General features: G+C 46.3%; 1 pseudogene; it reads left to right on the top strand.

Moving 5' to 3' along the window:
* Window positions 1–243: 243 nt before the first annotated feature.
* LOC121554893 lies at window positions 244–22,063 on the top strand (annotated as a pseudogene).
* Window positions 22,064–26,152: the final 4,089 nt, after the last annotated feature.

Below are 26,152 nucleotides of genomic sequence, written 5' to 3'. Positions count from 1 at the left end.
GGAGACCAGTCTTCTACACTTCTTCATTCAGTATTATGTTCCCCTACAGCCCGGAGACCAGTCTTCTACACTTCTTCATTCAGTATTATGTTCCCCTACAGCCCGGAGACCAGTCTTCTACACTTCTTCATTCAGTATTATGTTCCCCTACAGCCCGGAGACCAGTCTTCTACACTTCTTCATTCAGTATTATGTTCCCCTACAGCCCGGAGACCAGTCTTCTACACTTCTTCATTCAGTATCATGTTCCCCTACAGCCAGGAGACCAGTCTTCTACACTTCGTCATTCAGTATTATGTTCCCCTACAGCCCGGAGACCAGTCTTCTACACTTCTTCATTCAGTATTATGTTCCCCTACAGCCCGGAGACCAGTCTTCTACACTTCTTCATTCAGTATTATGTTCCCCTACAGCCCGGAGACCAGTCTTCTTCCACCTGTTCTCTTCCCTCCACGGCCTGCTGTGGACCATCCATGCCTTCAAAGGCCAGTAGAGGATCCAGCAGATGGTTGACACACATCAAGACCTTCACTCTGGTCAGAATTTACATCTAACTACAACTCTACACACATAATTACAATTCTGATATTGTGTAATGTAATAGTTATGAATTATTCTGTGTTTGTTGACAGAGGCCTGGTTCTTATTCCTGACCACGTCCGGATGGTTCGCTGTGCGTCTGGATGGCATCTGCTCCATATTTATCAGCATCACTGCCTGAAGCTGCCTGTTCCTCAGGAATGGAACAGTATGGTATGGCTGCCATAGAATAACCCATATATATCTGCATATAGAGTACAGTGAGTGAGTCTCTCTTTATGCTGTTGTGACAGACTTGAAGGCAGGTGCTGTGTGAGCCTGGTTGTGTGGGCCTGGTTGTGTGGGCCTGGTTGTGTGGGCCTGGTTGTGTGGGCCTGGTTGTGTGGGCCTGGTTGTATGGGCCTGGTTGTATGGGCCTGGTTGTGTCCTATGCAGTGACCCTCATCGGGATGTTCCAGTGGGGAGTCAGACAGAGAGCAGCGTTGAAGAACATGGTACAATCTAATTTACTGAAACATCAATGTGTTGACTTACCTGGTTAAAGAATAGTTCAATAAATACAAAGATAAAACAGTCCAATATTGCCGTTCAAATAATATGTGAAATATAGATCTAGTAGATTCTAGTCATCCAAGATGGCGTAGCAGTGCGGTCGTGTTTTCTATAGTGTCCTCATGTAAATAGCCTGTTTTTTCTTTTTCTTTTTCGTATATATTTTCGTATATATTTCTCAATTAACTAAATATACTTTCCTGCAACCCGCCTCACCCAATGTGGAACGGATTCTATTATTTATTTTTATCCAGAACCTTTAGCCAGCCAGCTAACTAGCTACTTGCTATTAGCCACCGTTAGTGGTCTTCACCATTGTCCGTGGCCTGCACTGCCTACCAGCCAGCTCTAACCTGGACAATTATCGGCCAGTCTGCACAGTCTGCATATCGTGCTATCGAGCCAGAGCATATCGGATTTTCTGCCGGAATCACTGGACCTTAACACCGGATCATCGCAACTAGCTAGCTGCAACCGAGTGGCTGTTGTTGTTGTTGGCTAATCACCACTGTCTGAAGCTAGCCCCAGTTAGCCTTGAGCTAGCCTCGAGCCAGGCCCATCTCCCGGCTATCTACCTCTCTGTCAACCGGACGGGACCTCATAGTGTTGACACGGAGCCCCTCCGATCCATCACGACTGGTCTGCCGACGTAATCGTCTGATGTGGTATCAACAGGCTTCCCGTTGCGATGACCACAAAGATCCATCTGCTAGCCCCGGCCCGCTAGCACGAGCAATCAACAGCCGTGCCTCCTGCTCGCCTGTGCTTTAGAAGCCTACGATCTGCTCCCGGACTTACTTAGTGCTGTTCACTGGACCTTATGATCACTCAACTACACAGCTAATGCCTGCTGGACTGTTCCTTTACCCGGTACCCCATCCTGTTTATCTGTTTATCCTCAGCCCAAACTTTCGTCGCCATTACCAGTTGTTGTCTTAGCCCTCTCGAATAACACCTGTGATTGTATTATGCCTCTCTCCCATATCAATATGCCTAGCCATTTGCTGTTTGGGTTAGTTCTTATTATACAATTTCACTGTAGAGCCCCAAGTTCAGCTCAACCAGCCTCAGAGAGCTCCTTTGTCCCACACCCCATACATGCGGAGACCGGCTCAATTATTCACTGCGTTAGCACACTCTGCCAACCCTGATGTTCTACCAGTGTCTGAATCTTGGCTTAGTAAGGCCACCAAAAATTCAGAAATGTCCATTCCGAACAACAACATTTTCCATCTAGATAGAACTGCCAAAGGGGGCGGAGTTGCAATCTACTATAGAGATAGCCTGCAGAGCTCTATCATACTATCCAGGTCTGTGCCCAAACAGTTTGAACTTCTACTTCTAAAAATCCACCTTTCCAGAAATAAGTCTCTCACTGTTGCTGCTTGCTACAGACCCCCCTCAGCCCCCAGCTGTGCCCTGGACCATATGTGAATTACTTGCCCCCCATCTATCCTCAGAGTTCGTACTGCTTGGTGACCTAAACTGGGATATGCTTAACACTCCGGCCGTCCTACAATCTAAACTAGATGCCCTCAATCTCACACAAATCATCAAGGAACCTACCAGGTACAACCCTAAATCCGTAAACATGGGCACCCTCATAGATATCATCCTGACTAATTTACTCTCTAAATACACCTCCACTGTCTTCAACCAGGATCTCAGCGATCACTGCCTCATTGCCTGCGTCCGTAATGGGTCCGCTGTCAAACGACCACCCGTCATTACTGTCAAACGCTCCCTAAAACACTTCAGCGAGCAGGCCTTTCTAATTGACCTGGCCCGGGTATCCTGGATGGATATTGACCTCATTCCGTCAGTAGAGGATGCCTGGATGTTCTTCAAAAGTGCTTTCCTCTCCATCTTAAATAAGCATGACCCATTCAAAAAATACAGAACTAAGAACAGATATAGCCCCTGGTTCACCCCAGACTTGACTGCCCTTGACCAGCACAAAAACATCCTGTGGCGTACTGCATTAGCATCGAACAGCCCGCGCGATATGCAACTTTTCAGGGAAGTCAGGAACCAATATACACAAGCAGTTAGGAAAGCAAAGGCTAGCTTTTTCAAACAGAAATGTGCATCCTGTAGCACTAACTCCAAAAAGTTTTGGGACACTGTAAAGTCCATGGAGAATAAGAGCACCTCCTCCCAGCTACCCACTGCACTGAGGCTAGGAAACACTGTCACCACCGATAAATCTACGATAATCGAGAATTTCAATAAGCATTTTGCTATGGCTGGCCATGGTTTCCACCTGGCTACCCCTACCCCGGCCACCAGCTCTGCACCCTCGGTGCAACTTGCCCATGCCGCCCCCGCTTCTCCTTCACCCAAATTCAGATAGCTGATGTCCTGAAAGAGCTGCTAAATCTGGACCCCTACAAATCAGCTGGGCTAGACAATCTGGACCCTTTCTTTCTAAAAATAGCCGCCGAAATTGTCGCAACCCCTATTACTAGCCTGTTCAACCTCTCTTTCGTATCATCTGAGATCCACAGAGATTGGAAAGCTGCCGCGGTCATCCCCCTCTTCAAAGGGGGTGACATTCTAGATCCAAACTGTTACAGACCTATATCCATCCTGCCCTGCCTTTCGAAAGTATTTGAAAGCCAAGTTAACAAACAGATCACCGACCATTTAGATTCCCACCGTACCTTCTCCGCTATGCAATCTGGTTTCCGAGCTGGTCATGGGTGCACTTCAGCCACGCTCAAGGTCCTAAACGATATAATAACCGCGATCGATAAAAGACAGTACTGTGCAGCCGTCTTCATCAACCTGGCCAAGGCTTTTGACTCTGTCAATCACTGCATTCTTATTGGCAGACTAAATAGCCTTTGTTTCGCAAATGACTGCCTCGCCTGGTTTACCAACTACTTCTCAGATAGAGTTCAATGTGTCAAATCGGAGGGCCTGTTGTCTGGACCTCTGGCAGTCTCTATGGGGGTGCCACAGGGTTCAATTATCGGGCAGACTCTATTCTCTGTGTATATCAATGATGTCGCTCTTGCTGCTGGTGACTCTCAGATCCACCTCTACGCAGACGACACCATTTTGTATACATCTGGCCCTTCATTGGACACTGTGTTAACAAACCTCCAAACGAGCTTCAATGCCATACAACACACCTTCCATGGCCTCCAACTGCTCTTAAACGCTAGTAAAACTAAATGCATGCTCTTCAATCGAACGCTGCTTGCACCCGCCCGCCCGACTAGAATCACTACTCTCGGCGGGTCTGACTTAGAATATGTGGACAACTACAAATACCTAGGTGTCTGGTTAGACCGTAAACTCTCCTTCCAGACTCACATTAAGCATCTCCAATCCAAAGTTAAATCAAATCAAATCAAATCAAATTTTATTGGCCACATGTGCCGAATACAACAGGTGCAGACATTACAGTGAAATGCTTACTTACAGCCCTTAACCAACAGTGCATTTATTTTTAACAAAAAATAAAACAACAACAAAAAAAGTGTTGAGAAAAAAAGAGCAGAAGTCAAATAAAATAACAGTAGGGAGGCTATATATACAGGGGGGTACCGGTGCAGAGTCAATGTGCGGGGGCACCGGCTAGTTGAGGTAGTTGAAGTAATATGTAACTGTGAGTAGAGTTAAAGTGACTATGCATAAATAATTAACAGAGTAGCAGCAGCGTAAAAGGATGGGGTGGGGGGGCAGTGCAAATAGTCCAGGTAGCCATGATTAGCTGTTCAGGAGTCTTATGGCTTGGGGGTAGAAGCTGTTGAGAAGTATTTTGGACCTAGACTTGGCACTCCGGTACCGCTTGCCGTGCGGTAGCAGAGAGAACAGTCTATGACTAGGGTGGCTGGAGTCTTTGACAATTTTGAGGGCCTTCCTCTGACACCGCCTGGTATAGAGGTCCTGGATGGCAGGAAGCTTGGCCCCAGTGATGTACTGGGCCGTACGCACTACCCTCTGTAGTTGTAGTGCCTTGCGGTCGGAGGCCAAGCAGTTGCCATACCAGGCGGTGATGCAACCAGTCAGGATGCTCTCGATGGTGCAGCTGTATAATTTTTTGAGGATCTGAGGACCCATGCCAAATCTTTTCAGTCTCCTGAGGGGGAATAGGCTTTGTCGTGCCCTCTTCACAACTGTCTTGGTGTGTTTGGACCATGATAGTTCGTTGGTGATGTGGACACCAAGGAACTTGAAGCTCTCAACCTGTTCCACTACAGCCCCGTCGATGAGAATGGGGGCGTGCTCAGTCCTCCTGTAGTCCACAATCATCTCCTTTGTCTTGGTCACGTTGAGGGAGAGGTTGTTGTCCTGGCACCACACGGCCAGGTCTCTGACCTCCTCCCAATAGGCTGTCTCATTGTTGTCGGTGATCAGGCCTACCACTGTTGTGTCGTCGGCAAACTTAATGATGGTGTTGGAGTCGTGCCTGGCCATGCAGTCATGGGTGAACAGGGAGTACAGGAGGGGACTGAGCACGCACCCCTGAGGGGCCCCCGTGTTGAGGATCAGTGTGGCAGATGTGTTGTTACCTACCCTTACCACCTGGGGGCGGTCCGTCAGGAAGTCCAGGATCCAGTTGCAGAGGGAGGTGTTTAGTCCCAGGATCCTTAGCTTAGTGATGAGCTTTGAGGGCACTATGGTGTTGAATGCTGAGCTGTAGTCAATGAATAGCATTCTCACGTAGGTGTTCCTCTTGTCCAGGTGGGAAAGGGCAGTGTGGAGTGCAATAGAGATTGCATCATCTGTGGATCTGTTGGGGCGGTATGCAAATTGGAGTGGGTCTAGGGTTTCTGGGATAATGCTGTTGATGTGAGCCATGACCAGCCTTTCAAAGCACTTCATGGCTACAGACGTCAGTGCTACGGGTCGGTAGTCATTTAGGCAGGTTATCTTAGAGTCCTTGGGCACGGGGACTATGGTGGTCTGCTTGAAACATGTTGGTATTACAGACTCAGTCAGGAACATGTTGAAAATGTCAGTCAAAACACTTGCCAGTTGGTCAGCACATGCTCGGAGTACACGTCCTGGTAATCCATCTGGCCCTGCGGCCTTGTGAATGTTGACCTGCATAAAAGTCTTACTCACATCGGCTACGGAGAGCATGATCACATAGTCATCCGGAACAGCTGGTGCTCTCATGCATGCTTCAGTGTTGCTTGCCTCGAAGCGAGCATAGAAGTGGTTTAGCTCGTCTGGTAGGCTTGTGTCACTGGGCAGCTTGCGGCTGTGCTTCCCTTTGTAGTCTGTAATAGTTTTCAAGCCCTGCCACATCCGACGAGCGTCAGAGCCAGTGTAGTACGATTCAATCTTAGTCCTGTATTTACTCTTTGTCTGTTTGATGGTTCGTCGGAAGGCATAGCGGGATTTCTTATAAGCGTCCGGGTTAGAGTCCCGCTCCTTGAAAGTGGCAGCTCTATCCTTTAGCTCAGTGCGGATGTTTCCTGTAATCCATGGCTTCTGGTTGGGGTATGTACGTACGGTCACTGTGGGGACGACATCATCGATGCACTTATTGATGAAGCCAGTGACTGATGTGGTGTACTCCTCAATGCTATCTGAAGAATCCCGGAACATGTTCCAGTCTGTGCTAGCAAAACAGTCCTGTAGCTTAGCATCTGCGTCATCTGACCACTTTTTTATTAACCGAGTCACTGGTGCTTCCTGCTTTACTTTTTGCTTATAAGCAGGAATCAGGAGGATAGAGTTATGGTCAGATTTGCCAAATGGAGGGCGAGGGAGAGCTTTGTGTCGGCTTCCTATTTCGCAACAAAGCCTCCTTCATTCATGCTGCTAAACATGCCCTCGTAAAACTGACTACCCTACCGATCTTTAACTTCGGCGATGTCATTTACCAAATAGCTTCCAACACTCTACTCAGCAAATTGGATGTAGTCTATCACAGTGCCATCCGTTTTGTCACCAAAGCCCCATATACTACCCACCATTGTGACCTGTACGCTCTCGTTGGCTGGCCCTCACTACATATTCGTCGCCAAACCCACTGGATCCAGGTCATCTATAAATCACTTCTAGGCAAATCCCCGTCTTATCATTGGTCACCATAGCACCCACCAATAATATGCGTTCCAGCAGTTATATCTCACTGGTCATCCCCAAAGCCAACACCTCCATTGGCCGCCATTCCTTCCAGTTCTCTGCTGCAAATGACTGGAACGAACTGCCAAAATCTCTGAAGCTGGAGACACTTATCTCCCTCACTAACTTTAAGCATCAGTTGTCAGAGAAGCTTACCGATCACTACACCTGTACACAGCCCATCTGTAATTAGCCCACCCAACTACCTCATCCCCATATTGTTATTTACATTGTTATTTATTTTGCTCATTTGCACCCCAGTATCTCTATTTGCACATCATCTTCTGCACATCTATCACTCCAGTGTTAATACTAAATTGTATTTTTTTTGCACTATGGCCTATTTATTGCCTTACCTCCATAACATACTACATTTGCACACACTGTACAGTGGGGGAAAAAAGTATTTAGTCAGCCACCAATTGTGCAAGTTCTCCCACTTAAAAAGATGAGAGAGGCCTGTAATTTTCGTCATAGGTACACGTCAACTATGACAGACAAATTGAGAGAAAAAAAATCCAGAAAATCACATTGTAGGATTATTTATGAATTTATTTGCAAATTATGGTGGAAAATAAGTATTTGGTCACCTACAAACAAGCAAGATTTCTGGCTCTCACAGACCTGTAACTTCTTCTTTAAGAGGCTCCTCTGTCCTCCACTCGTTACCTGTATTAATGGCACCTGTTTGAACTTGTTATCAGTATAAAAGACACCTGTCCACAACCTCAAACAGTCACATTCCAAACTCCACTATGGCCAAGACCAAAGAGCTGTCAAAGGACACCAGAAACAAAATTGTAGACCTGCACTAGGCTGGGAAGACTGAATCTGCAATAGGTAAGCAGCTTGGTTTGAAGAAATCAACTGTGGGAGCAATTATTAGGAAATGGAAGACATACAAGACCACTGATAATCTCCCTCGATCTGGGGCTCCACGCAAGATCTCACCCCGTGGGGTCAAAATGATCACAAGAACGGTGAGCCCAGAACCACACGGGGGGACCTAGTGAATGACCTGCAGAGAGCTGGGACCAAAGTAACAAAGCCTACCATCAGTAACACACTACGCCGCCAGGGACTCAAATCCTGCAGTGCCAGACGTGTCCCCCTGCTTAAGCCAGTACATGTCCAGGCCCATCTGAAGTTTGTTAGAGTGCATTTGGATGATTCAGAAGAGGATTGGGAGAATGTCATATGGTCAGATGAAACCAAAATAGAACTTTTTGGTAAAAACTCAACTCGTCGTGTTTGGAGGACAAAGAATGCTGAGTTGCATCCAAAGAACACCATACCTACTGTGAAGCATGGGGGTGGAGCTGTTTTTCTGCAAAGGGACCAGGACGACTGATCCGTGTAAAGGAAAGAATGAATGGGGCCATGTATCGTGATATTTTGAGTGAAAACCTCCTTCCATCAGCAAGGGCATGGAAGATGAAACATGGCTGGGTCTTTCAGCATGACAATGATCCCAAACACACCGCCCGGGCAACGAAGGAGTGGCTTCGTAAGAAGCATTTCAAGGTCCTGGAGTGGCCTAGCCAGTCTCCAGATCTCAACTCCATAGAAAATCTTTGGAGGGAGTTGAAAGTCCGTGTTGCCCAGCGACAGCCCCAAAACATCACTGCTCTAGAGGAGATCTGCATGGAGGAATGGGCCAAAATACCAGCAACAGTGTGTGAAAACCTTGTGAAGACTTACAGAAAACGTTTGACCTGTGTCCTTGCCAACAAAGGGTATATAACAAAGTATTGAGAAACTTTTGTTATTGACCAAATACTTATTTTCCACCATAATTTGCAAATAAATTCATTAAAAATCCTACAATGTGTCACGGTTTCGGCCGAGGCTGCTCCTCCTCCTGGTTCGGGCAGGCTTCGGCGGTCGTCGTCCCCGGAGTACTAGCTGCCACCGATCTATGTTTCATGTTCGTTTGGTTTGGTCTTAATGTTTTACACCTGTGTCTAGTTAGTCCTCGTTAGTGTTCTATTTAGTTCTCGTTGTGTGTGTCTGTGTTTGTGTGTGATTGCGCTTCTGTTACGTGTTGGAGCTACTATTTCCCTCCAGTGTTTTGGAGTGGTTACTTTGCACATGTTTTGTGCGCCGTTTATTTTGTCGCCTGTGTGCGCCTAGTATTCGCCTTCAGGCTTATTGTGCTTTTGTTTTGTGTGAATTTTGCACTAAAGCCTTTGGACTGAGCCTCTGCGTCCTGCGCCTGATTCATACACCACACCCACCTTCAGCACCTTATGACACAATGTGATTTTCTGGAAAAAAAATCTCATTTTGTCTGTAATAGTTGACGTGTACCTATGATGAAAATTACAGGCCTCTCTCATCTTTTTAAGTGGGAGAACTTGCACAATTGGTGGCTGACTACATACTTTTTTTCCCCACTGTATATAGATTTTCTATTCTGTTATTGACTGTACGTTTTTGTTTATTCCATATGTAACTCTGTGTTATTATTGTTTTTATCGCACTGCTTTGCTTTATCTTGGCCAGGTCGCAGTTGTAAATGAGAACTTGTTCTCAACTGGCTTACCTAGTTAAATAAAGGTGAAATAATGTTTGTTTTTAAAATGCTAATGTATAGCTGATCCTGTTCATGGCCATAGAATAACACTGGTTCTGTAATAATGTTCTGACTGTCCAGATGACGTCAGTGGAGAGGGTGCTGGAGCACACAGAACTGGAGAGTGAAGCACCCTGGGAGATGGACAAACACCCTCCGCCTGATTGGGCCAGGCAGGGCTTCATCACCTTCGACCGGGTCAACTTCTCCTACAGCGCGGACAGTCCTGAAGAACATAATCACGGTATTCAGATCCAGAGAAAAGGTGTCCAGGTGTTACATTTACTACTATTCAATGTCCATACTTGCGTATAGTGATTCCACAAGGTGATGTCTAGATTGAATTCAGATAGCTTTTTATATTCTTTGTTTGAATCCAAGCAGCAATGTGATATTGCTGATTAATTAGAAGCCCATCTTTGGGAATCTGAATCCGAGGGTTGGGTTATAAAAAAAACTTTGAACATCCCACGGAGCACCATTAAATCCATTATTAAAAAATATAAAGAATATGGCACCACAACAAACCTCTCAAGAGAGGGCCGCTCACCAGAACTCACAGACCAGGCAAGGAGGGCATTAATCAGAGAGGCAACAAAGAGACCAAAGATAACCCTGAAGGAGGTGCAAAGCTCTTCTATTGATAACCCAAACCCTCCCACCTTTGTGAGTTTTGGCCTGCTTTTTACGTCCGTGTTGGTTTCAAAGCAAAGTCGTCACTCAGGGGATTTTGGAAAGTGAGGCAAACGGATGCCTTGAGACAGTTTAACTTTATTTTCGCTTGTTGAAAGTGATATGGATTTAGGAAAATGCCATCCCGCGGGTGAGTGTCAGTGCTCTGCGGCGACGAGGGGAAAAGACTCCCATGGCCCAGCTCAGAGCAGAGTAGAGCAAATCAGTTCCCTTTCCTGTCAGTGACAGGAGATTAGCCCTCTTCCCCCGAAACATCAGAAAAGCTGCTTAGAAGACTTCTCTCTTCTCCACCACCCCCATCCTCACAGTCCCCCTCATAGGCCTACCAACATAATTTAGCCCAAGTGTTGAACATTTCACACTCTGCAGCCAAGATTTCTTCAAAACAAGTGCATTATTAATTTAAGGTCTATGGTATGACTTTGATGAGTTTTTTGTAGCAATAGCTTACCAGATAAAGATTCACTCCTGTATTAAAACTGTTATTGTTTTTGTTTTTCTGAGTGATCTGGAAGAGATGTTTTCATTTTGGGCACTGCTCGTTCTGACAGGGGGAAAGGCAGTTGCATCATGGGTAAAGCCACAAACAGGGCAGAATGGGGGGTGGGGAGGTAGTATTAGATGACTTCTGTTCTAAACTCATAAGTGACGTGACTTAGCTCAGAGTAGCAGCACTCTATCTGCACACATACAGAATAGAGATGATCAATGAGTAAAGATTCATGTCTTATTTTTCCTCTGTTAAAATCTCAGGAACCTCAGGAAACACACCTGTGTGGAAGCACCTGCTTTCAATATACGTACTTTGTAGCCCTCATTTGCTCATTTGTTTCCTTTATTTTGGCAAGATTGAAAGACGCGTAGTATGATTGGTATTACTAATATTACCAAGATTGGATTTCAAAATAGTCCAAATTGGTGAAGTGAAATGAAAAAAATAACTTGTTTCAAAACATTCTGAAAAATAAATAACGGAAAAGGGGTGCGTGCATATGTCACGACTTCCACCAAGGCTGCCTCCCCTCCTTGTTCGGGCAGGTTTCGGCGTTCGTCGTCACCGGCTTACTAGCCACTGCCGCTCCATTATTCATCATTCCATTTGTCTTGTCTTGTCAATTACACACACCTGGTTCATATCCCCTCATTAGTCCGTGTATAAGTGTTCCCTCTGCCCCCTTGTCCTTGTGGGTGATTGTTTTATGTGAAGATGAGTGTAGCTCGATTGAGCTACCCGTACTTTGTATTGCCGGGGTTATTTCTCCCCGTGTGCCTGTATTGTGTTCCAGTGCGCCTGTATTACGCACTGTGCTGTTGACGCTATCCAGCGTAACTGTGTACTATGGAATAAACTCTTTATTCTGTGATTTACCCTCCTGCGCCTGACTCCTTCAAATCACACTCTCACAGCATATGTATTCACTCCCTTTGCTATGAAGCCCCTAAATAAGATCTGGTGCAACCAATTACCTTCAGAAGTCACATAATTAGTTAAATAAAGTCCACCTGTGTGCAATCTAAGTGTCACATGATCTGTCACATGATCTCAGTATATATACACCTGTTCTGAAAGGCCCCAGAGTCTGCAACACCACTAAGCAAGGAGCACCACCAAACAAACGGCACCATGAAGTCCAAGGAGCTCTCCAAACAGGTCAGGGACAAAGTTGTGGAGAAGTACAGATCAGGGTTGGGTTATAAAAAAATATCTGAAACTTTGAACACGGAGCACCATTAAATCCATTATTAAAATATTGAAAGAATATGGCACCACAACAAACCTGCCAAGAGAGGGCCGCCCACCAAAACTCATTGACCAGGTAAGGAGGGCATTGATCAGAGAGGCAACAAAGAGACCAAAGATAACCCTGAAGGAGCTGCAAAGCTCCACAGTGGAGATTGGAGTATCTGACCATAGGACGACTTTAAGCCATACACTCCACAGAGCTGGGCTTTACAGAAGAGTGGCCAGAAAAAAAGCCATTGCTTAAAGAGAAAAATAAGCAAACATGTTTGGTGTTCGCCAAAAGGCATGTGGGAGACTCCACAAACATATGGAAGAAGGTACTCTGGTCAGATGAGACTAAAATTGAACTTGTTGGCCATCAAGGAAAATGTCTGGCGCAAACCCAACACCTCTCATCACCCTGAGAACACCATCCCCACAGTGAAGCACGGTGGTGGCAGCATCATGCTGTGGGGATGTTGTTCATCGGCAGGGACTGGGAAACTGGTCTGAATTGAAGGAATGATGGATGGCGCTAAATACAGGGAATTTCTTGAGGGAAAGCTGTTTCAGTCTTCCAGAGATTTGAGACTGGGACGGAGGTTCACCTTCAGGTAGGACAATGACCCTAAGCATACTGCTAAAGAAACACTCGAGTGGTTTAAGGGGAAACATTTAAACGTATTGGAATGGCCTAGTCAAAACCCAGACCTCAATCCAATTGAGAATCTGTGGTATGACTTAAAGATTGCTGTACACCAGCGGAACCCATCCAACTTGAAGGAGCTGGAGCAGTTTTGCCTTGAAGAAAGGGCAAAGATCCCAGTGGCTAGATGTGCCAAGCTTATAGAGACATACCCCAAGAGACTTGCAGCTGTAATTGCTTCAAAAGGTGGCTCTACAAAGTATTGACTTTGGGGGGTGTGAATGGTTATTTACGCTCAAGTTTTCCGTTTTTTTGTCTTATTTCTTGTTTCACAAAAACAAATATTTTGCATCTTCAAAGTGGTAGGCATGTTGTGTAAATCAAATGATACAAACCCACAAAAAATCCACTTTAATTCCAAGTTGTAAGGCAACAAAATAGGAAAAATGCCAAGGGGGGTCAATACTTTCGCAAGCCACTGTACAAATGTACATTTCAAACTCGTTTTTTATATCTCCCCTGACATATCTCATAGTATAAGTGATATTCACTCAGCCTTTCAAATAGAAAATAACTTGATATAAGATGCTTGTGGCCATGATGTGGAATCTTCAGATTGTATGTAATCTATAAATTGCCAATGAGGACTTTTATTATTCTCCAGCTCCCCTCAGATTTGAATATGATAAACTTTTATTAGTATATGGCATTACAAATAATCAATTTTAGGTTCTATTGAAATCTCAGGAATAAAATCTCAAAATGAATTTGTCGGCAAAGGCCTTATGATTGTTGGAGGTGTTTTTTCAACTTAACATCGAGTACAAAACTATATAGTCTGAATTGGGACCTGAGCTGGCTTAATGACAAGTCTGTCTGCTGGTGGCAGGGAAAAGCTCATTGGGAGTAGAGAGGTGGAACCATTTTTAGGTTTTTAGAGAGAAAGGGATGCACTTCTGAATGCTTCAAATTCACAGCTCTGTTTTCAAGGGATCTGCTCAAAGTTGAACACTTGCCATGGGTTTTTCGAGACTGACACAAAAGTCTGTTGAGGCGTGTGTATGTTTGTGTGTTCACACACATTCTATCTTGCCGTTGCCAGGTGATCATTCTGTCTTGCCGTTGCCAGGTCAACATTCTATCTTGCCGTTGCCAGGTCAACATTCTATCTTGATAGGAGGTCAGATTAGCATCTTGAGTAAAGTTGATGTATTATAGTCTTCCCTCCACTGCATTGTGGACGGGACAGTTTCTCATCATCATCTTATCATTATGCCCATAAACTCTGTTGTGTGTCGCAGAAGAAAAGCCCTCAAGTATTTAGTGATAAAATAATGAGGAAATTATCCCATGAAAATGTTATCTAGCTTTTAGTGTTGGAGAGTAGTGAACTACATGTAGTTCAACTAATAATTTAACTACATTTTGCAGTAGCTTGGTGGTCGTTGAACTAAATTCAAAACGTGGTAGTGTTTTCAGTTTAGCCATGTTGTGGTGTAGCTAACTACTGGCATCAGACCTCCCTAATTCTCACTTATGGTGTTTAATAGGCTAAATTAGACATTCATTTAACATCTGACTACAGATCTGTTCTTGCAATTTGTAGTCTATGACATTTCAGATTTAGATCTGATATTTTTTCACAAAGTAGTTTGGAAGTAGTGAACTGTTTTTTTTAAGTAACTTCAGTTAAGTAAACTATATTTTTCTTAAGGGTAGCTTTAGTGTAGCTTAACTTCTTCTAGTGTGAAGTATTTGGTAGCTTGGTAAACTACAGTATATTTTCAGAGTAGCTTCCCCAACACTGCTAGCTTTATAGTGTTCCGTGAATGGCCTGATGTTTTTGTTATGGATAGAAAGGAGAGTCCCCTGTACATTGGGGTAGGATTTCTGAATAAATATGTTGTAGGAGGCTTGATGTGATTACATTTAGCCGTGCTCCTGTTTGCCAGGTTAACAGCAAACACAAGGGCATGCTGGAACAGTGCCTTTGGAGAGGCGAGCTGTTTTGACTGCACTACAATAAAGAGCTGTATTTATTCTCTTAAGGGTGGTTGTACGACTGAACCTTGATACAGGTGTGTAGCTCACTGTAAATACACAGAGCTCACACAGTCCACACAGACCTGCTCCAAGCTGCATTTTATAGCCTGGAGAAAAGTCAGCCAAGTGAATAAAGGAAAGACCAACATAAAGTGTCTTAACAGGGCGTTGGGCCACCACGTGCCGCCAGAACAGCTTTAATGTGCCTTGGCATAGATTCTATAAGTGTCTGGAACTCTATTGGAGGGATGCGAAACCTTTCTTTCACAAGAAATTTCATAATTTGTTTTTTTCTTGATGGTGGTGGAAAACGCTGTCTCAGGCCCTGCTCCAGAATCTCCCATAAGTGTTCAATTGGGTTGAGATCTGGTGACTGAGACATACAGTGGGGGAAAAAAGTATTTAGTCAGCCACCAATTGTGCATGTTCTCCCACTTAAAAAGATGAGAGAGGCCTGTAATTTTTATCATAGGTACACGTCAACTATGACAGACAAATTGAGAAAATAAAATCCTGAAAATCACATTGTAGGATTTTTAATGAATTTATTTGCAAATTATGGTGGAAAATAAGTATTTGGTCACCTACAAACAAGCAAGATTTCTGGCTCTCACAGACCTGTAACTTCTTCTTTAAGAGGCTCCTCTGTCCTCCACTCGTTACCTGTATTAATGGCACCTGTTTGAACTTGTTATCAGTATAAAAGACACCTGTCCACAACCTCAAACAGTCACTATCCAAACTCCACTATGGCCAAGACCAAAGAGCTGTCAAAGGACACCAGAAACAAAATTGTAGACCTGCACCAGGCTGGGAAGACTGAATCTACAATAGGTAAGCAGCTTGGTTTGAAGAAATCAACTGTGGGAGCAATTATTAGGAAATGGAAGACATACAAGACCACTGATAATCTCCCTCGATCTGGGGCTCCACGCAAGATCTCACCCCGTGGGGTCAAAATGATCACCAGAACGGTGAGCAAAAATCCCAGAACCACACGGGGGGACCTAGTGAATGACCTGCAGAGAGCTGGGACCAAAGTAACAAAGCCTACCATCAGTAACACACTACGCCGCCAGGGACTCAAATCCTGCAGTGCCAGACGTGTCCCCCTGCTTAAGCCAGTACATGTCCAGGCCCGTCTGAAGTTTGCTAGAGTGCATTTGGATGATCCAGAAGAGGATTGGGTGAATGTCATATGGTCAGATGAAACCAAAATAGAACTTTTTGGTAAAAACTCAACTCGTCGTGTTTGGAGGACAAAGAATGCTGAGTTGCATCCAAAGAACACCATACCTACTGTGAAGCATGGGGGTGGAAACATCATGCTTTGGGGCTGTTTTTCTGCAAAGGGACCAGGACGACTGATCCGTGTAAAGGAAAGAATGAATGGGGACATGTATCGTGAGATTTTGAGTGAAAACCTCCTTCCATCAGCAAGGGCATTGAAGATGAAACGTGGCTGGGTCTTTCAGCATGACAATGATCCCAAACACACCGCCCGGGCAACGAAGGAGTGGCTTCGTAAGAAGCATTTCAAGGTCCTGGAGTGGCCTAGCCAGTCTCCAGATCTCAACCCCATATAAAATCTTTGGAGGGGAGTTGAAAGTCTGTGTTGCCCAGCGACAGCCCCAAAACATCACTGCTCTAGAGGAGATCTGCATGGAGGAATGGGCCAAAATACCAGCAACAGTGTGTGAAAACCTTGTGAGGACTTACAGAAAACGTTTGACCTGTGTCATTGCCAACAAAGGGTATATAACAAAGTATTGAGAAACTTTTGTTATTGACCAAATACTTATTTTCCACCATAATTTGCAAATAAATTCATTAAAAATCCTACCATGTGATTTTCTGGATTTTTTTTTCTCATTTTGTCTGTCATAGTTGACGTGTACCTATGATGAAAATTACAGGCCTCTCTCATCTTTTTAAGTGGGAGAACTTGCACAATTGGTGGCTGACTAAATACTTTTTTCCCCACTGTACATGGCTCCTGAGTGTGGCGACGCAGGCCCCATTGTGAACAACTCTTCTCTCCCTCACACATAGCACTGCTCTATGCAAGCTGTCTTAACTCTTTCAAAACGTCTCCCCCTTGTCATTATCCTAACTGGCCATGGCCTTCTCTTTCTATATCCATCCATCCCTATGCAGGGCCCTGTCCTCTTCATCTGGACCCTTTCAGCCAGCGCACAGACGAGGACCTGTGGAATGCGCTGGGAGAGGTACTCCAGCGATGTGCTCTGAATGCTTCCCCCTTGGCGGCCCATGGGGGGATCCCTCGTTCCAGCTGCACAATGCTGCCATTCAGGCAGCTTGTAACTGGGAGTCATTCAAAGTGCTGGGGAGATGCTGTGTTGTGCTGTGGGGGATGAAGGCAGGCTTCCCCCACAGCGAAGGACTCCAGCTCCTGGTCCCCAGTCTCCCCGCTCCTCAATGGGTTTGCTGGCATGGATAAAAGCAAGAGGCAGTGGCCAAAGTCATCTATGGACCTGGCCCTGCATAGTGCCAACCGGTTAATGGTGTGTTGGATGGCTCTTTAAAGAGATCCCCCTGGGAGGCCTTTCTCCAGAGGTAATGGAGGGTCCCTGCTCCATCTCCTCTCTCTGCAGGTGCAGCTGAGGGCTGTGGTGGAGGAGCTGCCTGCCAGGCTGGGGACGGTGCTGGCTGAGTCTGGCTCCAACTTCAACGTGGGTCAGAGGCAACTGGTCTATCTGGCCAGCACCATCCACAGACGGAACCGGATCCTTATCATCAACGAGGCCACGGCTAACATGGACCCCAGGTTAGAACACTGCTAACGTGGACCCCAGGTGAGAATACTGCTAACGTGGACCCCAGGTGAGAACACTGCTAACATGGACCCCAGGTGAGAACACTGCTAACATGGACCCCAGGTGAGAACACTGCTAACGTGGATCCCAGGTGAGAACATTGCTAACATGGACCCCAGGTGAGAACACTGCTAACGTGGACCCCAGGTGAGAACACTGCTAACATGGACCCCAGGTTAGAACACTGCTAACATGGACCCCAGGTGAGAACACTGCTAATGTGGACCCCAGGTTAGAACACTGCTAACGTGGACCCCAGGTTAGAACACTGCTAATGTGGACCCCAGGCGAGAACACTGCTAATGTGGACCGCAGGTGAGAACACTGCTAATGTGGACCCCAGGTGAGAACACTGCTAACGTGGACCCCAGGTTAGAACACTGCTAACATGGACCCCAGGTTAGAACAATGCTAATGTGGACCCCAGGTGAGAACACTGCTAACGTGGACCCCAGGTGAAAACACTGCTAACATGGACCCCAGGTGAGAACACTGCTAACATGGACCCCAGGTGAGAACACTGCTAATGTGGACCCCAGGTTAGAACACTGCTAACGTTGACCCCAGGTTAGAACACTGCTAATGTGGACCCCAGGTGAGAACACTGCTAATGTGGACCCCAGGTGAGAACACTGCTAATGTGGACCCCAGGTGAGAACACTGCTAACGTGGACCCCAGGTGAGAACACTGCTAACATGGACCCCAGGTTAGAACAATGCTAATATGGACCCCAGGTGAGAACACTGCTAACGTGGACCCCAGGTTAGAACACTGCTAATGTGGACCCCAGGTGAGAACATTGCTAATGTGGACCCCAGGTGAGAACACTGCTAACGTGGACCCCAGTTGAAAACACTGCTAACGTGGACCCCAGGTGAGAGCACTGCTAACATGGACCCCAGGTGAGAACACTGCTAACATGGACCCCAGGTGAGAACACTTTGACCTTCATGTTTCTGCTAGTTGTCACTGTAATGTTGTAACTCATGTTGTAACTTGAGTCCTTCCCATACATTCCATTTTACCTTCATAGAACAAAAACATAATGAACAAAAATATCTAACTAAAACATGAAAGTAGATAGAATGTTTTAAACCTTCATGCATAAATCAAATCAAATCAAATTGTATTTGTCACATGTGCGAAAAACAACAGGTGTAGACCTTACAGTGAAATGCTTACTTACAAGCCCTTAACCAACAATGCAGTTTTAAGAAAGAATACAACAACCAAAAATCACACTAAATAAAACAATATAAAATAATACTAAATAAAAGTAACAAATAATTAAAGAGCAGCAGTAAAAATAACAATAGCGAGGCTATATACAGGGGTTACTGGTACCGAGTCAATGTGCAGGGAGTCATTCAAAGCTATGGCCTCTGGTACTGTGACACTGTAACTCTATCCTGTGAACTTCAGTACAGCTGCCCATATCTAGCTAAGGATTAGCCTTAGCTTTGTTTTGATGTGTAAAATAAAATCCCTGCCCAGGGGTAAAGGAAGAGAGTATTGTTTCTGTGTGGATGCTGAGATATTCTCTTCCCCCTGCTCCTGTAGAGCTTACAGCCTCATCCAGCAGACCATCAGGGAGACGTTCAGAGTGTGTACTGTGCTCACCATCACCCGCCGATTCAACACCATCATATCATCGACTGTGACCTGATCTCGGTGAGGCTAGCACTGCGTCTGCACTTCTTCTTAGGCAAAGTAATAGCCATTCTTCTTCATCTTCACTGAGTCATTCACAGTACTGTAGATACACTTGATATGAAATAGCTTGCACACATTTCTTCTTCCTACTGTACAATACAGTATCAAATAATAGCTCAGGGTCAGACTTTACAATCAGCCATTCCAGCAAAGTACTACACAGAGTTTAGCTCTAAGTGACAGCCGGACCCATCACTCCCTTGTCATACCCCCTCTCAGTGAGGCCAGGCGGGAAGAGAGGTACCCAGGCCAGCCCGTGGCCCCCGTGACACTTTGGCCTCTTCCAGCCCACTGCCTGCAGAGGTGCCAATTAGTGCCGTTTGTGGCAGCATTTGTTTCCTATCCGCCAGGACACTGGCTGACCCTGTGACTGGCTGGCCATTGAGAGGAGCAAAGAGAAAAGCCAAGGGTCAAACGCCCCCAGATTGTCACGCTGTTTGGTAGAACAGACTTGGGACACACCTGAATTGTCTCGTCCAAATGATTAAGCTGCACCCTTGATGAATGGGAGAGTTTTCTTGAGTAGGAAACTCATAGGCTTGCATATGTTCTATGGAGCTAGCTAAGGCAGAGATACAGTGTTCTGTTGTTGATGACACTAGTTCTATAATACTATGTGTTACTGTTCCAAAATTAGACTTATGATGTTATAGAGTGGGCATTGCCAATTGTACCTTGTTTAAAGGTAGCCAGAATGTAATGCTAGGCCTTTGTGGAGATCCTAGAAAAGGAGCTATTCTTTACCTGGTTTACGTTGCCTGTGATGACAGAGACATGATGGTCCTTTTCTTTTTTTTTATTTCACCTTTATTTAACCAGGTAAGCCAGTTGAGAACAAGTTCTCATTTACAACTGCGACCTGGCCAAGATAAAGAAAAGCAGTGCGATAAAAACAACAACACAGAGTTACATATGGGGTAAAAAAAACATAAGGTCAGAAAATACAACAGAAAATAATATACAGTGTGTGCAAATGTAGCAAGTTATGGAGGTAAGGCAATAAATAGGCTATAGTGCAAAATAATTACAATTAGTATTAACACTGGAATGCTAGATGTGCAAGAGATGATGTGCAAATAGAGATACTGGGGTGCAAAAGAGCAAAATAAATAACAATATAGGGATGAGGTAGTTGGGTGGGCTAATTTCAGATGGGCTGTGTACATGTGCAGTGATCGGTAAGGTGCTCTGACAACTGATGCTTAAAGTTAGTGAGGGAGATAAGAGTCTCCAGCTTCAGAGATTTTTGCAATTCGTTCCAGTCATTGGCAGCAGAGAACTGGAAGGAATGGCGGCCAAAGGAGGTGTTGGCTTTGGGAATGACCAGTGAGATATACCTGCTGGAGCGCAGACTACGGGTGGGTGCTGCTATGGTGACCAATGAGCTAAGATAAGGCGGGGATTTGCCTAGCAGTGATTTATAGATGGCCTGGAGCCAGTGGGTTTGACGACGAACATGTAGTGAGGACCAGCCAACAAGAGGGTACAGGTCACAGTGGTGGGTAGTGTATGGGGCTTTGGAGACAAAACGGATGGCACTGTGATAGACTACATCCAATTTGCTGAGTAGAGTGTTTGAGGCTATTTTGTAAATGACATCGCCGAAGTCAAGGATCGGTAGGATAGTCAGTTTTACGAGGGCATGTTTGGCAGCATGAGTGAAGGAGGCTTTGTTGCGAAATAGGAAGCCGATTCTAGATTTAACTTTGGATTGGAGATTCTTAATGTGAGTCTGGAAGGAGAGTTTACAGTCTAACCAGACACCTAGGTATTTGAAGTTGTCCACATACTCTAGGTCAGACCCGTCGAGAGTGGTGATTCTAGTCGGGTGGGCTGGTGCCAGCAGCGTTCGATTGAAGAGCATGCATTTAGTTTTACTAGTGTTTAAGAGCAGTTGGAGGCTACTGAAGGAGTGTTGTATGGCATTGAAGCTCGTTTGGAGGTTTGTTAACACAGTGTCCAATGAAGGGCCAGATGTGTACAAAATGGTGTCGTCTGCGCAGATCCGTTGCCTTTGACACAGTTGAGGATCACCCTTGCGGTGCTGAAATGCATGCATGGATAAATGCATGGATAACCATGCTTAGACCATCTGGCTGACACACTTTCACAGCACCAACAGGGAATGTCCACAGCCCCGTCAGGCAGAAACAAACCCTGGTGTTTGTTGAAGGCGTGAGTCACATGAATTATTATTAACTTTTTTTTACCTTTCTTTAACTAGGCAAGTCAGTTAAGAACAAATTCTTATTTACAATGACGGCCTACACCGGCCAAACCCGGACAACGCTGGGCCAATTGTGCGCCGCCCTATGGGACTCCCAATCACGGCCGGTTGTGATACAGCCTGGAATCAAACTAGTCTGTAGTGACGCCTCAAGCACTGAGATGCAGTGCCTTAGACCGCTGCGCCACTCGGGAGCCCATGGATGGTTCTGAGACAGTAAAGAACTACAGTTTCCCACTCACCCTCTATTGTCTGTGTGGATCACTCACCAGTGATAGTTTTTAAGCAGGTAAGTATGTAGGCTGTGTGGCCCTCGCCCTACTACTCTCCCCTGTGTCTGATTGCAGGTTCTAGATGCTGGGAGGATCCAGGACTATGATGAGCCCTACGCTCTGCTTCAGAACCAGGAAAGAGTGATCTACAAACAGACAAGGCAGCCTCCCTGCTCCACCAAGCCAACCAGGACGCAGCCCTCCTGCTCCACCCAGCCATCCAGGAGGCAGCCTCCCTGCTCCACCCAGCCATCCAGGAGGCAGCCTCCCTGCTCCACCCAGCCATCCAGGAGGCAGCCTCCCTGCTCCACCCAGCCATCCAGGAGGCAGCCTCCCTGCTCCATCCAGCCAACCAGGAGGCAGCCTCCCTGCTCCACCCAGCCAACCAGGAGGCAGCCTCCCTGCTCCACCCAGCCAACCAGGAGGCAGCCTCCCTGCTCCACCCAGCCAACCAGGACGCAGCTTCCCTGCTCCACCCAGCCATCCAGGAGGCAGCCTCCCTGCTCCACCCAGCCAACCAGGAGGCAGCCTCCCTGCTCCACCCAGCCAACCAGGAGGCAGCCCTCTGCTCCACCCAGCCAACCAGGAGGCAGCCTCCCTGCTCCACCCAGCCAACCAGGAGGCAGCCTCCCTGCTCCACCCAGCCAACCAGCAGGCAGCCTTCCCTGCTCCACCCAGCCAACCAGGAGGCAGCCTTACCTGCTCCACCCAACCAACCAGGAAGCAGCCCTCTGCTCCACCCAACCAACCAGGAGGCAGCCTCCCTGCTCCACCCAACCAACCAGGCCCTCCTCCTTTGTCCTAACTCAGTCAGAACTCTCAGTTCACACATTTACAGTCTTTTTATTATTATTATTATTTCTTAAAACTGCATTGTTGGTTAAGGGCTTGTAAGTATTTCTGTATTCTATACCAAAAGTTTATTTCATGATACAAATAGCCTTTTTTGTCATTTTACATTAACCAGATATTTTTTTACATTTACGTCATTTAGCAGACGCTCTTATCCAGAGCGATTTACAGTTACTGCATACATTATTTATTTAATTCATACCCCCCCCCCATGGGAATCGAACCCACAACCCTGGCGTTGCAAACGCCATGGTCTACCAAATGAGCTACATCCCTGCCGGCCATTCCCTCCCCTACCCTGGGCCAATTGTGCGCCGCCCCATGGGTCTCCCGGTCGCGGCCGGCTACGACAGAGCCTGGATTCAAACCAGGATCTCTAGTGGCACAGCTAACACTGCGATGCAGTGCCTTAGACCACTGCGCCACTCGGGAGAATCGTCCGTGTAATCTATTTCCAAAAATGTAATTCTCAAATCATTTCAGAAACCATTCTAGAAAAGTAGCTTTCTTTGCTTTATATCTATTTAGAAATATTGGGTTTTAACTTTGTCTCAATTTGGGATCAACTTTCTATGGGGATTACAGTAATAGAACACGTCCTTATATATATATATAATAAAACAATTTATTTGAAATTCATTTGTGATGTATTTCCCCTTCAGCCACTCTCCAGATAAGGTCTGGGTAGCTATTCATCATTCAATTCCATCTGTCAGGGACTACAGATACAATATTGCAACTTCAAACAGGTCTTTTTAAAATAAGAAAAAGTTTGAGAGAGAACTGTATCTCCACAGCCACAAACTGAAATGAGTAAAATACTGAGAACCAAGTGTGAACTTTCTATAGTTGTCAGTCAAGTTTTAAATACATTCAATCATCTGATACCAAGCTCTCGAGCTGAATGAGAATCCCTGAGTTGGGAGTATTACATTTACATTTACATCATTTAGCAGACGCTCTTATCCAGAGCGACTTACAAATTGGTGCATTCAACTTATGATAGCCAGGGGGACAACCACTATCTTTATTTTTTTTATTTATTTTTTTTTGGGGGGGTAGAGGGGCCACTTTTAACTATTCCAGGTATTCCTTAAAGAGGTAGGGTTTCAAGTGTCTCCGGAAGGTGGTCAGTGACTCCTCTGTCCTGGCGTCGTGAGGGAGCTTGTTCCACCATTGGGGTGCCAGAGAAGCGAATAGCTTTGACTGGGATGAGCGGGAACTGTGCTTCTGTAGAGGTAGGGGCGCTAGCAGGCCAGAGGTGGATGAACGTAGTGCCCTCGTTTGGGTGTAGGGTCTGATCAGAGCCTGAAGGTAAGGAGGTGCCGTTCCCCTCACAGCTCTGTAGGCAAGCACCATGGTCTTGTAGTAGATGCGAGCATCAACTGGAAGCCAGTGGAGTGTGCGGAGGAGCGGGGTGACATGAGAGAACTTGGGAAGGTTGAACACCAGACGGGCTGCAGCGTTCTGGATAAGTTGTAGGGGTTCAATGGCACAGGCAGGGAGCCCAGCCAACAGCGAGTTGCAGTAATCCAGACGGGAGATGACAAGTGCCTGGATTAGGACCTGTGCCGCTTTCTGTGTAAGGTACTCTGCGAATGATGTAGAGCATGAACCTGCAGGATAGGGTCACCGCTTTGATGTTAGTGGAGAACGACAGGGTATTGTCCAGGGTCACGCCAAGGTTCTTTGCACTCTGGGAGGAGGACACAATGGAGTTGTCAACCGTGATGGCAAGATCATGGAACAGGCAGTCCTTCCCCGGTAGGAAGAGCAGCTCCGTCTTGCCGAGGTTCAGCTTGAGGTGGTGATCCGACATCCACACTGATATGTCTGCCAGACATGCAGAGATGCGATTCGCCACCTGGTTATCAGAAGGGGGAAAGGAGAAAATTAATTGTTTGTCGTCTGCGTAGCAATGATAGCAGAGACCATGTGAGGATATGACAGAGCCAAGTGACTTGGTGTATAGAGAGAATAGGAGAGGGCATAGAACTGAGCCCTGGGGGACACCAGTGGTGAGAGCATGTGGTGCGGAGACAGATTCTCGCCACGCCACCTGGTAGGAGTGACCTGTCAGGTAGGACGCAATCCAAGAGTGAGCCGCGCCGGAGATGCCCAACTCGGAGAGGGTGGAAAGGAGGATCTGATGGTTCACAGTATCAAAGGCAGCAGATAGGTCTAGAAGGATAAGAGCAGAGGAGAGAGAGTTAGCTTTAGCAGTGCGGAGAGCCTCCGTGACACAGAGAAGAGCAGTCTCAGTTGAATGACCAGTCTTGAAACCTGACTGGTTTGGATCAAGAAGGTCATTCTGAGAGAGATAGCAGGAGAGTTGGCTAGAGACGGCACGCTCAAGAGTTTTGGAGAGAAAAGAAAGAAGGGATACTGGTCTGTAGTTGTTGACATCGGAGGGATCGAGTGTAGGTTTTTTGAGGAGGGGTGCAACTCTCGCTCTCTTGAAGACGGAAGGGACATGGCCAGCGGTCAATGATGAGTTGATGAGCGAGGTGAGGTAAGGGAGAAGGTCTCCAGAAATGGTCTGGAGAAGATAGGAGGGAATAGGGTCAAGCGGGCAGATTGTTGGGCGGCCGGCCATCACAAGTCGCAAGATTTCATCTGGAGAGAGGGGAGAAATAAGTCAAAGCATAGGGTAGGGCAGTGTGAGCAGGACCAGCGGTGTCATTTGACTTAATAAATGAGGATCGGATGTCGTCAATCTTCTTTTCAAAATAGTTGACGAAATCATCCACAGAGAGGGAGGAGGGAGGGGGAGGAGGATTCAGCAGGGAGGAGAAGGTGGCAAAGAGCTTCCTAGGGATAGAGGCAGAGGCTTGACATTTAGAGTGGTAGAAAGTGGCTTTAGCAGCAGAAACAGAGGAAGAGAATGTAGAGAGGAGGGAGTGAAAAGATGACAGGTCCGCAGGGAGCCTAGTTTTCCTCCATTTCCACTCGGCTGCCTGGAGCCCTGTTCTGTGAGCTCACAATGAGTCGTCAAGCCACAGAGCAGGAGGGGAGGACCGAGCCGGCCGGGAGGATCGGGGACATAGAGAGTCAAAAGATGCAGAAAGGAGGGTTGAGGAGGCAGAATCAGGAGATCGGAGGGAGAAGGATTTAGCAGAGGGAAGAGATGATAGGATGGAAGAGGAAAGAGTAGCGGGAGAGAGAGAGCGAAGGTTGCGACGGAACATTACCATCTGAGTAGGGGCAGAGTGAGTAGTGTTGGAGGAGAGCGAGAGAGAAAGGGATACAAAGTAGTGATCGGAGACTTGGAGGGGAGTTGCAGTGAAATTAGTAGAAGAACAGCATCTAGTAAAGATGAGGTCAAGTGTATTGCCTGCCTTGTGAGTAGGGGGGGGGGGGACGGTGAGAGGGTGAGGTCAAAAGAGGA

Source organism: Coregonus clupeaformis, chromosome 40, assembly GCF_020615455.1.
Source record: "Coregonus clupeaformis isolate EN_2021a chromosome 40, ASM2061545v1, whole genome shotgun sequence".
Classification (NCBI taxonomy): domain Eukaryota; kingdom Metazoa; phylum Chordata; class Actinopteri; order Salmoniformes; family Salmonidae; genus Coregonus; species Coregonus clupeaformis.
The sequence above is the reverse complement of the archived record's forward strand: the minus strand, read 5'-3'. Positions and strand labels throughout refer to the sequence as shown.